Here is a 13,132-nt window from a genome sequence, read left to right as displayed (position 1 = left end):
GTTAGCTGAAAAAATACTAGCTGGTGCTTGACTCAGTGGTGTGAGGTGTAGTACGTTAAAGGTGAACCATTAGACCACTCAGATGCTTTGTTTCTTTCCTTTGGAGGCTATTAAAACAGTGAAATTGTTTGTGATGCTGGCTATTGGACTCATCTCTGCTGTTAGGTCTTGGGAGGGGGAAGCACTTTTGTTTTAATTTTGGATCATCACACAGACATCTGGTTATCACTTATGGCAGATGGATTCAGTAAAAAGAGACATCTCTGTTTCTTGGAAAAGGACGGCCAACAAAGCCCGGTCTGGCACCATGTTGCAGCTATTGAAATGCTATTTCCCTGTGGACTTCACTGCTTGTTTAGTTGTGTGGTACTTCTGAATAAAAGGAATAGACCCCAGTGGTTTCATTTAGCAGAATTAGCCCTTTTTTAGAAGACACTGTTTTTTACTTGTATAGCCTTAGGTGGTGGTAAACTTGAAACTTATTGGTGTCATTATCACTTGGGTTTTCTGTGTCACTATAAATGTGCTCTACATAGTAGCTTTCTTGTAATTTTAGAGGTAGCTGAAACTACTGCTGTGCTCCAATAATTCAAGTGGCTCGGGAATGACTGCATATGATTGCAAGATTATTTGTTTATGGTAAGGCTGACACCAAATACTGAGGCTGCCTAGTAGGGGATAACCTGATCATTATAGCTTTGTTTATTAGGCTGCTATTGAAATGGCTAACTTTCTAATGTTAAATCCAAATGTTTTAGTTTAGTTGTGTGGACCTTTGAAACTGTTGACTAGAAAATAAATATTTCTCTTAAGTACAATATATCACAAACTGTTCTTTCCTATATTGGCTAATAGGTAGGTCTTGGTTTTTAGTTGAAATATTTTTTATAAAACATATAGAAGTTTATATAAAACATTATTAAAAGTATGTTTTGCTTTAAATATACAGGAATAAAGTTTTATAATCTTTCTTCTATATTGTGCAGTTTTTGTTTTAGTTGGTTTTTATAACCACCCCGCCAAGAAAATTGGCAAATATGCTTGTATTTAGAGGCATGACTTCTGTTTTCCTGATTGAAGAGAGTGACATTTAGTTGATACTGTTGATTTCATTGCGTACTAATAACTACATTGGCCAGAATAGATGAGGTATTGATATAATATTGTTAACATAATTCCTGTAGCCATCATGGATTCTGGGTCTAAAAAAATATTGAGATAAGCAAGGAAATGATCATGGCTGTTTCATATATATACTCGCACATGTATATATCCTTTAATTTTAGATATTCTGAGGACTGTATTGGGAGATTTTTAGGACAGCAGGTCTCCAAAGTGTCAATACTGTTGCCCAGAATAAAACCTGGGTATTTTATTCTGTCTAATACATTGTTAACGTTTCCCCGGTGTTCTTAACACCACCCTTTTTCAGGGACAGATGTTGCCATCTTTCAGATATGAAGATAATAAAATCAGTGTGTAACCCAAAAGTGCAAATCTGAAGATGGGCATTTGGTTTATGAGTATGGCCAACACTTAGAGACCGTATCATTGTTTGAACCTCTGTTAAGATTCACGATGAACCTGCAGCTTATGTGGAGCAAGAACCTCTCCATTCTTTTTAATTTGCCACATACTTTTGTTGAACCACAAAACCTTTTATCTTTCACCTGCTTATGGCTGGAGTGAACCTCTTGGGCATCTCCAGTTTCTTGTATGTATGTGCAACCTAGTGAGGTTGTAATGAGCAACCGTTAATTGCTCATGGGTTGACCACATCCCAGGACGTGGCAGGTTAGGGTGGTGGTAGGAGCCACAGCCATGTTGAAGGCACAGTCACCAGTTCATTAGATCTTCCTCAACACCAACCTGGTGTGCTCATCTCAAAGGTCCACCAGATTGCTTAACTCAGTTCTCTCCTCTTTTTTGTTGTTGGTGGGGGAGGACCTGAAGTAAGGGATGTGATGTGGCTCAGCAGTTCACAACTGATAAAAAGCTCTATGAATAATACTTTTTCCATTATCTCAGCAGCATATTGATAATGTAAGTCTTTAGAGAAAACCTTTGGCTGGCCGGTAATGTTGAAAATTCTGCTTCAATGCATAGTGTAAACCTACTTAGGTGATAGTTTAATTTGTCTGTACATTAAGAATGTGTGCCTTTTAGTTACTGTTTGTAGGCTTTTTGTTTAGGGCCTGTTAAATTAGAAGAGTTTCAGATGTCTGAAACTATATTCTTAACTTAATTTGTCTGTATTGTATCCTCACTCTCACTTTGTAAAGAGAGGAATAATGGCTTTATTATCACACCCTGTTTAAAGGATGGTTGTTATGCTGAAGGTAACTGACAGGGTAGCTAGTCTATAACCAGCTTTCATGGAATAAACTTAGGATATGGATGAGTTAGGACCCTTGGGGCTGAAATGGAGAGTGTAGCTTAGGAAAGGGGAAAGAGAATATATACCAAAAGTGCTAAGGGTCTGTATGTGTGTTTTAACCAAAATTATTCTTTCCTTACATCAGAACTGTATTATATTTCTGTATTTGTGAAAACTCCTAGAACACAGTTGCCCTTTAGGACTTGGGGGTCTGAACTAAAACCGGTCTATTGAGTTGATGACCAAGTGCCAGCCACTAAGCCACATTCTAAAGACACACATTTATATTAAATTGTTCTCTTTAAGGAGCATGGTGCCTACAGTCTAGTAGAGTGGACAGTTATAATACAGTCAGTGCCCTTACATTTGTTGGGCCCTCACTTGGGGTCTTTTCTGTCAGTGTTGCATGTGGCTGGCTCCTCCTTAGCCTTCCAGATCTCATTTTAAGAATAATTTCTCATCTCTGAGGAAGTTAAGGGACCTTCCTGGATCACTCTAGAGTTTCTCTTTATAACATAAATCACATTCTCTAATTATTTTCACGGCTTGTCCTTTTTCATTGTCTGTTTCTTCCACTGGAATACAACTGCCATGAGGGTTTCTTACCTGACTGTTTTGTTCTGGGTTGTATTCCCAGTGTCTAGCCGTAGTGCTTGGTTCACATCCATTGCATGCTAATGAATACAGTTGTGAGTAAGAGTTTGTTAGTTGAAGGAGTGGGGAAGGGGCATCCTAGGCAGATATAAAATCAGGAAAGGGTCAGCTGTTGCAAGAGGAGTGGTAAAAAGTTGTGAAGCAGTTAAGGTGTGTTGGAAGTGGAAGATTAGGTTATAAAACTTAATTTGGAGACATGAAACTCACTGCATTCCAAGCTGTCTATGTAAGAGAGCCAAGAGATATTTATTTAAGCAGGGGTGTGGCACAGTTAGGAAGACAATTCTGGTAGCTTATTTGGTAGATGGACTAAATTGTGGAGACTGCAAGCAGAGAATTCCACTAGAAGGCTGTAGCCTTAATGGCACGTGAAAGCCTAACATCAAACACTGACGCTTGGGATGCAGAAAAGAAGCTAGACGAGAAGCTAACTGGGTGTAGGAGAAAAAGAAGAAATGAAGGATGATTCTGAAATTTCTGATTCAGGTTTGAGAGGGGTGGCGGCTCCATTAACTAAAATTAGGAATCTGGAGACAGCAGGTGTTTCTGAGGGGGTTAATTATTAGTGTTGGATGTGTTGGTTTACCTTAATGAATATGCCTAACAGACAGGAATATGGTTTCAGATCTCTGATAGGTCAGGACTGAAGTAAGAGCCATAAATTTATGGGTAGCAGTCGAAGCCTGGAAAGCTTAAATTGGAAAGGGATTTAAGGCAGTTGTTTATAACCTTCAAGGATCTTAAACTCATTTGAGAATATGAAGAAAATAATGGCCTCCTCAGATGTACATCCACATTTGTGTGGATATGATTTCAAGGGGGTTTGCACCTCTGGAACCAATTGTTGATCTCTTCAGGGACTGTCGTGGACTTCCCTGAAGAATTTATGACATAAGAGGCAGACAGAGCAGTATTTGAGATGGGGAGAACCTAGGAAAGGTGCCTCAGAAGCCCAGGATAGGGGATGGTGAGGAAGAATCGGGGGAATCAGGGGTTCCCAGGGCTTTATGCTCTGGAGAGGTCCAGTAGGAGGGAGTGTCAGCTGTGACATTGGATTCAGCAATGAGCAGTTCATTTGTAACATTTCATCCCGTGCAGAGGCAGAAGGCAGATTGTGACCGTTGAATGCATGAATCCAAGTTAAGGAAACAATGCATGGGAAAGAGTGCAGAAGTCTTGATGTTCTGTATGATAAACAGTCCTGATATGAGAATATAACCCATTTTAAGGACCTGCTGAAAGGGAAATTCCATTATTTTGTTGACCTGTTGTGGCGTTTCAGCCCAGTGGTTCTCAACTGACTGCCCCATTAGAAACAACTTGGAAATGTTTTTAAAATCAGGGCCCTACAAAGGTTAGTTAATCAATATCTTTGGGGCTTGTACCTCTTTATAGCTTTTAGTTTGTTTGTTCTGTTTTGGGTTTTTCTTAAAAGTTAAGAACCAATGTTCCCATCAGAAAACCTCCTTATCACTCTTTTTATGCGTCTGTGTTAGAATACTTTCTTTAATTGTACGTTATTATCAGTTACTCAGTTTACTGTTGTGCTAGGTTTAAATCAGTGCCCTTTAGTCCTTCTCACAGACCTTAGTTTCCAATTTAAAAAATTTTATGGCTTTCTTCTGATCTTCAACCAAGTTCTACATATTTATCTTTTTTGAGTGATACAGCCCTCAATCAGTGAAAGATCTGCCCATTTCTGAGTAAGACAGGAAATTCTTAATGGTGCTTACATGTGGAAAGAGTATTCATTCTGCAGTCCCTTTTGCTTTTATTTAAGTATGTTATATTTTTTTTACTAAATAGTAAAAACTGTTTTTTAACTAGAAAAGTTTGAACTCTGTACACTATTTTCCAAGTAGCTAATTTCATAATCTTACCTTCCTTTTTTTAAAAAATGGCAGTCATACGTGACCTAGACCTTCAACAGGTTGTCTCCATTAGAGCAGACATTTTATATGAAGGGTAAACCTATAAAATCAGTTGAAAGGAAACTGTCAAAATAGGAAATTCCACCTGTTGTGTTTTCAACTTGCAGTGTTTTCTCTGGATTAAATTCTTGATGAGCTGTCAGCAGTTCAAGTTTGAATCCTGTGTTCATACCCTTGAAATAAAAATCAGATTATGGAAAAAATTGAACTTTATGCATGCCAACCTTGACACCAACCACAAGCTGAAAGGGGGTTTATTCCGTTTTTTAGCAACCTAATTAATTAATATTTTTACTTGCGAAGAAAATGATAATCTTTAAAAAATTCTGTTGTGTTATTAGCATCAGCTTAATGGCTAGAGTAGTCTCACAAATTGTAGTTGCTTATTATGGGTAACTTAGGGCAAATATTAAGATTCTCTGTAAAGAGACAAACTTCGTTTTTTAAATAATAGCTCATAATATGGGAAAATAGGGATGCATGTAAGACCTTCTGGGAAGAACTGAGGCCTTACACTTAAAATGAACATGATAAATTTACACTTTAAATGAAATGAACAGATGAATAGTTTTGTTACAATTTAATATTCAGTTTTCCTGTTTTTGCAGGTACCTAGCTAAGTAAATGTTGGCAAAATGTCCGTTTTGTAATTTGTAGTAGACTTGGTCAGACTCTTCTCCCCGTCTCTTCTCTCTCCTTCTCCTCCAGACTCCCTACTCCCCACCCCCCAAAAAACCCACACAATCAACAACTACTTTTTGTTTTGGTTTGAAACGGTTTTGTTATTGTTGTTGTTTTAATTCACTGTTAAATTTAGTTGTTTTTTAAATACTGATTTCATTTACCAGATACATCAAAATTGTATTCTTTATTTTTACCCTTGCTTTTAGCCCTGAAGCAACATGATCTGTTTTTGTGTTCCAAAGCTGGAGAACCACAATGAATAACTGGAAATCCTTTCCATTTTTGAACATTTCTCTATCTGTGGAAGATGAAGAAAGGAGATAATTATAGTAACAATAAGAATAGCTAAATTTGAATGCTTACCGTGTACAAGTACTATGCTAAATGCTCTGCATGAAATTTTAGTTTTCCCAACACTTGGCACTAGGTGCTGTTATCTGCCTTATCCTACAGATGTGGACATTGAGGTACAAAGGCGTTGAATAACTTCCCCAAGGTCACACGACTGATAAGTGGTAGAGTCGGGATTTAACCCAAGTAATCTGCTCCAGAGCCTGCGCTCTTAAAACGTGTGTTTGTGTGCGCATGTGTAGAGATGCTGCTTTTTAATAATCTCAAGCTAGCAGTTAACCTCTCATAGACACTTTATTGAATGTGTCTCATGCCTTGGGCACTATTCCAAGACTTGGGTACAAAAATAAGTAAGAATTGATCACGCGTCCAAGGAGCTTATTGTCTACCAAGGAGACAGAAATACAAAATTTCACTATAGTGTGGGAAAGTGCTGTGTAGTAGTACAACTAGCAGCGTGGTGATGAGACTCGGAGCATTCATCATGGTAATGGACGCTCTGGCTCAGTCTTGGAGATCAGATGTCTTAGTTCCTTTGATTTCTTATTTTACCCATCATGGTTTTAATTACCTTCTGTATGAGGGTTTCCAAGTTTTCACCTCCAGTCTAGACCTAGGCCTGTCCTGAGCAGTGGCTCTTATCTGATTGTCTGTATCTCCTCTTGGATGTCTCACAAGTTCCTTCAAGTTAACATGTCCAAAACAGAATCCTTACCCCTCCTCCTTTCCCCATCTCCCCTTGCAAACCTGCTCTCCCTTCAGTGTTCCTGTCCCAGTAGATAGTATCTTAGGCCACAAACCTAGAGTCATCCTCCATCTCCCTTTTCCTCTTTCCCATATCAGTCACAAAGCTCTGTTCACTCTGCCTCCCAAAAATGTCTCTCTTCAGTCTACTTCTTTCCGTCTTCATCCACCCTGCTCCCACAACTGTCCTCTCTCACCAGGACTGCCGCACTAGACCCTAACTGAGTTTTCTGCCTGTTCTAACCTTGCAGTCCATTCTCCTGTTACAGAAATGGCAGTGATAGATTTTCATGAAAAGCAAATACATTATGTCATTTCTTGCTTCTCTTTAGCCCACCATTATCTTGGGATAAACATGAAAATCCTTAACTTGGCCTAGAAGGCATAATTTAACCCCTCCCTGCATCTCCAGCCAGGTCTCATGCCACTTTCCGTCTTCCCGCTCTAGCCAGGCTGGCCCTTCTTCACATCTGAACACTTCACACTGCTCACTCACCTCAGAGCTGAGAACACCAGCTGTTCCCTCTGCCAAGTCTTGGTCACTGCTGGACCCCCATCTGCTGGGACTGGGCCTGATGCTTAGATTTCCGTTTCATTGTTATAGAATTGATTGAATGAAGGTGATGCTGAGCTATAGAACAAGTAGGAATGAGCTAGGTATAGAAATCGGGATTGATCATTTTTAGCAGAAGGAATAGCATAAGCAAGCAAAAGGCTGATATTTCTTTACATATAAGAGCTTTTTATAAATCAGTAGGATATCTCAGAAGGAAAATGAACAAAGGGTATGAGGCAATTAACATAGAATAAATACAAGTATTCATATTTGCAAAGTTCACCTTCATTAGTATTCAAGGAAAATCAATTCAATATTGCTATTTTTCTTATCTCAGGTTGTCAAAGGTTTTTATAAAATCCTTTGTTGACTAGATACACCACCATATGCATATGATCTCAATCTTGTTTAATATGCACAGATAAATATATGGATTTAGCAGGCTCATGTGCCTACATGAGCATAGAAAAACAGCAGTAGTTATCACTGTGGTGAGATTATGGATGACTTTTTTTTTCTTTAAGTATTTCTTATGTAATCAGAAAATGACATGCCATCTTTTAAAATCATATATTAAATCATATATTAAGACCGTGTAATTGAAATACTAAGAAATCTATCCAAAATAAATTTTGCTTTTACATAATAAGGAATCTGTAAGCCAGATTTCAAGTTGTATTCAGTAAAATACTTTTTTCCTCTTATAATAGTACATTAGTTAAAATTAATATTAATGTTAGCATTGACTAATGTGACAACACTTTAATAGAGCATATTATAATTTGTGAGGTGCTCATTAATCCCTCAAATCAATCATATGGTGAGTAAATAGTGTTGTTTGTATTTTGCAAATAAGGGGAGAAACAGTTTAGAGTCAGCCCCTAGTCACATAGCATCCATTAGACATCCAAAATTTCTTACTTTACAGATACATATTAGCACATATTAAAATAGTGAAATTTGGGCTTCCCTGGTGGCGCAGTGGTTGAGAGTCCGCCTGCCGATGCAGGGGACACGGGTTCGTGCCCCGGTCCGGGAAGATCCCACATGCCGCAGAGCGGCTGGGCCCATGAGCCATGGCCGCTGAGCCTGCGCGTCCAGAGCCTGTGCTCCGCAACGGGAGAGGCCACAACAGTGAGAGGCCCGCGTACCACAAAAAAAAAAAAAATAGTGAAATTCTTAAGCAGGCTACTGTTTAAGCATTATTAATATGGGGTAAGTATTGATTATGTATTCTTAAACTGCAAAATACTTTTTTATACTGGAACTTTTTCATGACAGTGTAAACCATTGAGTTATCTTTCCTTAAGCAGTCATTTTCAGAAAATCAGCATCATTTAAATCTTCCTCCACCACCTTTTAGGCATCATTACAAATATGTTCATTGATTAAAACATATTAATATACTCCTCTTTACTATTTTTTTTAATAGATAGTTGCTGGCAACCCTCAGAGTTGTTTAAAAAACAGTATCTTTCTCTGTAATAACCTGTATGGGAAAAGAATCTGAAAAAGAATAGATATACGTAAAAACTAAACTAACTAAACAACAAACTAAATCACTTTGCTGTACCTCTGAAACTAACACAACATTGTAAATCAACTATGCTCCAGTGTAAAAGAAAAAATAAAATAAAAACAGTATCTTTGTAATTCTCTTAATGTAGATTTTTAAAAATTGTAATAACCATTTTGCTACCAGTCTTCAGAATTGGTATTTAGATTAAGTCAGAGATAGAAGGTGGAGACATATGTAATGAAGATAGTTTAACTTTCTGTTTAACTTAATGCAGTGATGGTTTTGTACATCAAATACTTTTGCTTTTATTTAAGCACTTAACTGTTTTATATGAGTGGTATACTACATAATCCTTTCCTTTGGAATATACAAGGGTTTTTGTGCCCAGGCATACTGTTAATAAAACTTTCTTTCTTCGTGTGGCTAGAACACAAAAATGCCAACCCCACGGACTGTTGGTATAAAGTATAAGCTGTTGGGCCGTGCAGAGAAATGTCTTCATGATATGATGTCACCATGCCAAACAAAGAATTTGCAATTTGGTCATCTGCCTCCGCTGTTGCCCCTCAGTGCGTCTTTCTCCCTTTACTGCCCGTTTGAACACGAATGCTTGTTGAAGGGAAAGTGGGAAGTTCAGAATTGGGATGTTAATTTAACTAAACTAACATAGTAGTTCTAGAATGAAAATTGAAATTTAGTATGTAATTCTAGTATGAAATTTAGTATGAAATTTAGTATGTAAATTTGTCTATAGTATGTCTTCATGTAAGATGTTAGAATCCTGGGATTTGAGAATTAGATGGCATCTTAGAAACCATCTAGTGGCATCTTCTACCTAATAAGAGAATCATTCTATAACATTCCTAACTTGGTTAATATTTTGCCCTACCTCCCCTTTTTTGGGACACTTACCTTCTGTTGAGGCTTCTGCTTTGCAGGTATTTGCTTTTGGGTGTGGCTTTATGGGGCCTGCTTCCGTGCGACTTCATTTGGATCTTTCAGTTTCCTTTTTATTCAGACATTTGAGAGCAACTGCTATCTTTCCTTTCTTGTGCTAAATGTCCTGAGACTCTCCTCATACAACTATTTTTATATCTCATGCCATCCTACTTTCCTCTGGATATCTGGATATCAGTGCCCTCTTTAAATGATAAGGTCAGGATATTCTAGATGTTTTAGTAGCAAAGAGGCTAGTAATTCCTTTGCTCTGAATAGTCCTTTCTAACGTAGTTTTTCTTTTTTTTTGTAAGTAATATAATTAAAATCCATGTTGTCTTAGTGTGACTTACTGTAAGGAAATTCTTTTTTTCTTTTAAAACAGCTTTTAAAAATTATTGTGGAAATTTTTAGACAGAAATGTCGGGAGAGTAGTGTAACGAATACGCATATATCCTATCACCTAGATTTAATCATTAGTAAGAGATGAGGCAGTAGTATGGTACTTTTTTGTCTTAAAATAAAATTATACCTACTATCCAGATTCATTCTGTACCTCAGAATAGATTGTCCAAATTTGTTTGGTTCCTGTGGTAAGATTCCAGATAATGAGGGACTCATCTGAAACTTTATCCAAATCTATTTGTTACCGAGTTCAGACAGTGGAAGATTCCTGTATCTTAAATTACAGACATGGCATTTCCCCCGTGAATATTTCAATATGCATGTCTGAAAAATAAGCATAATTGTCTACATGACCACTCTATTATTTCACCTAACAGAATTAACAGTAATTCCCTAATGTCATCTATCATACCCAAATTTCCTCTTATAACTGTTTTGTTCAAACCAGGAACCAATCAAGGACCATGATATACAGATGTTTTATTCACTTTATTTATTTTTTTATTGGAGTATAATTGCTTTACAACGTCGTGTTAGTTTCTGCTGTACAATGAAGTGAATCAGGTATATGTTTACATATATCCCCCCCGCCCCGGACCTCCCTCCCACCCCCGCCTCCCACCCATCTAGGTCATCACAGAGCACCGAGCTGAGCTCCCTGTGCTATACAGCAGGTTCCCACTAGCTATCTGTTTACACATGGTAATGTATTTGTGTCAAACCTAATCTTCCAGTTCATCCCACCCTCCCCTTCCCCCCACCCCAGTGCCCACACATCCGTTCTCTATGCCTGCGTTTCTGTTCCTGCCCTGCAGATCCGTTCATCTGTACCATTTCTCTAGATACCACATATATGTGTTAATACACAGTATTTGTTTTTCTCTTTCTGACTTACTTCACTCTGTATGACAGACTCTAGGTAAAAATGTGAGCTTTACATTTATTAGCACTAAATTTTATTTTATCACTGTCGCTCCATTGCACTAGTGTAGGGATCTGCACACTTTTTCTTAAAGGACCAGATAGTAACTATTTTAGGCTTATAGGTCATTTGGTTTTTGTCACAACTACTCAGCTCTGCCACAGAGTCATTATGTAAACACATGAGCATGGCTGTGTTTCAGTATGACTTGTTTTGTTTTTTTTTAACAAATCAGGCCCTGGCCCATTGGTTGTAGTTTGCTGACCCCTGCCTAACCTCTTATGATCTCTGTTTTTTTCTGTTAATGTGACTGTTCTCAAGTTTTGTGTCAATTCACTAAATCATACTATCTGGTTGCGATATTCTACTACCTGTGAATCCTTTAAACAGTTATAGCTACCATTTAGTGAACACATGCTGTATGCTGTGTACTTGACATAAATAATCATATTTAATCCTTAAAAGCACCCGGGGAGATGCAGTGATGTTATCGCCGATTTTCAGAAGAAAAAATTAAGACTTAGAAAGAGGTCAGGTAACTTACCCAGTATCACACACCTAAATATAAACACTAAGTCACCCTGCCCTTTTGTAAGGTTTATGCTGTAGTATTAAACAGATATGAAAGAAGACCCTCTTTCTAAAAGGCTTTTGTCCATCTTAGTCCTAGGCATGTGTTGAGAGACGATCGAGTAATCTGTTGGGATCAGGAACACAAAATGTCTCTTTCCTAAGCTGCTGTTTTGGGGGCTTTATAAAGAATACGAGGTTAGTTTGAATGGCGTACCTTATTTGTAGAAGAATGATCTCTAGGACACCACCTGGGTTCACACTGTGTTTGCAATTGTACTATGTCCAGTCATTCCCTCCTTCTGCCATTTCTCAAATCATGGACAGTAGTTCCGTGGTTAAACCTTTGAGGACCCGCACCCACAGTATCCTCAGATGCAATTTGAGTACACTTAAAAGTAGCTAGAATCTACTTTTCTGTATTCTCATGTTTATTTTATTCTTTTGGCTTTTAGTTAGATTTTTAGGGTTATTTTTGCATTGTTTTTATAACAGTGTTTATTGTGCCCTTTTAGTTTAAAATGTCTTTCCTGGTGTGGAAAATTTTAAATGTAGTAGTCTCGGATGTAATTTGTCTTAAAAACCAGGAGGTGGCGATGTTTTCCAGGTGATGCTTTAAGGTTGTAGTTGGAATACCACTGGAAAGAGGATCTAACTTGTCCATAAAAGTCAGTGAGCAGGGAAGAAGCTGTTTCAACTTCAATAATGCATTTTAATACAGTGCTAGAAATGTTATTTCTTGAAGTAGGACAGCTTCAGTTTTCAACTTTGCTTTTTATTAGAAGGAAATATTTGACAAACACATGTTAGGCATTTACTTGAGAAACAGGACAAACACATTATTAAACCATGTCTTAATATTAGGCCTTGGGCAGTGGGGAAATTACCAAAGTCACTCTGTTGCCAATTCTCTGAATAGAATAATTGTTAACATTTTGGCATTTTTAGTACATACAGAGATATATAAACCAAAATGAACTCTATCAAACATATATTTATTTTTTACATTATGAACCTCCGTCTACATCCATGTAGTTGTAATTTATAAAGTCTGTTCAGTAGTCTGTTATATGAGACTGCTATACTTTATTTAACCAATCCCTTCTAGATGGGCACGTAGGTTTCTGTTATTAACAGAATTGCAGTGCATATAATCTTATTTATACTTTGCTCAGTTGAATAATTTCTCAAGACGCATTCTTAATGGTTGACTGCAATTCATCATATACACATATTTTTAATTATTTGAATACACACTGCCAGATTATCTCCTGTAGAAATTGTTCCAAATTATAAGAGAATGCCGGTTTACTTACATCTTCATCAGCAGTGTTTGATACTTACCAGTATAAATAGTGGTATCTCATTCTTTTAAGTTAGCACTTCCTCATTACCAGTAAATTTAAAAACTATATATGTCTAAAGGCAAAGACTTTCTAAATAAATAGCTAATTAGTCTAAGAAAAATAATAATGGAAATGTA

At 37.4% G+C, this 13,132-nt stretch overlaps 1 protein-coding gene across 2 annotated transcripts in view; it reads left to right on the top strand.

Moving 5' to 3' along the window:
• TBPL1 (TATA-box binding protein like 1) overlaps positions 1 to 13,132 on the top strand; it is a 29,715-nt gene that overhangs the window by 5,008 nt on the left and 11,575 nt on the right. The window contains exon 2 of one of the 2 annotated variants that reach the window (XM_033406908.2): positions 557 to 639. The exons of the other annotated variant lie outside the window; for it this stretch is intronic. The gene's annotated coding sequence lies outside the window, so the exon portion shown is untranslated. The remainder of the gene's footprint in view (positions 1 to 556; positions 640 to 13,132) is intronic. 2 annotated transcript variants of the gene reach the window in all.

The sequence above is a fragment of the Orcinus orca genome, chromosome 12 (genome assembly GCF_937001465.1).
Source record: "Orcinus orca chromosome 12, mOrcOrc1.1, whole genome shotgun sequence".
Taxonomy (NCBI): domain Eukaryota; kingdom Metazoa; phylum Chordata; class Mammalia; order Artiodactyla; family Delphinidae; genus Orcinus; species Orcinus orca.
The sequence above is the reverse complement of the archived record's forward strand: the minus strand, read 5'-3'. Positions and strand labels throughout refer to the sequence as shown.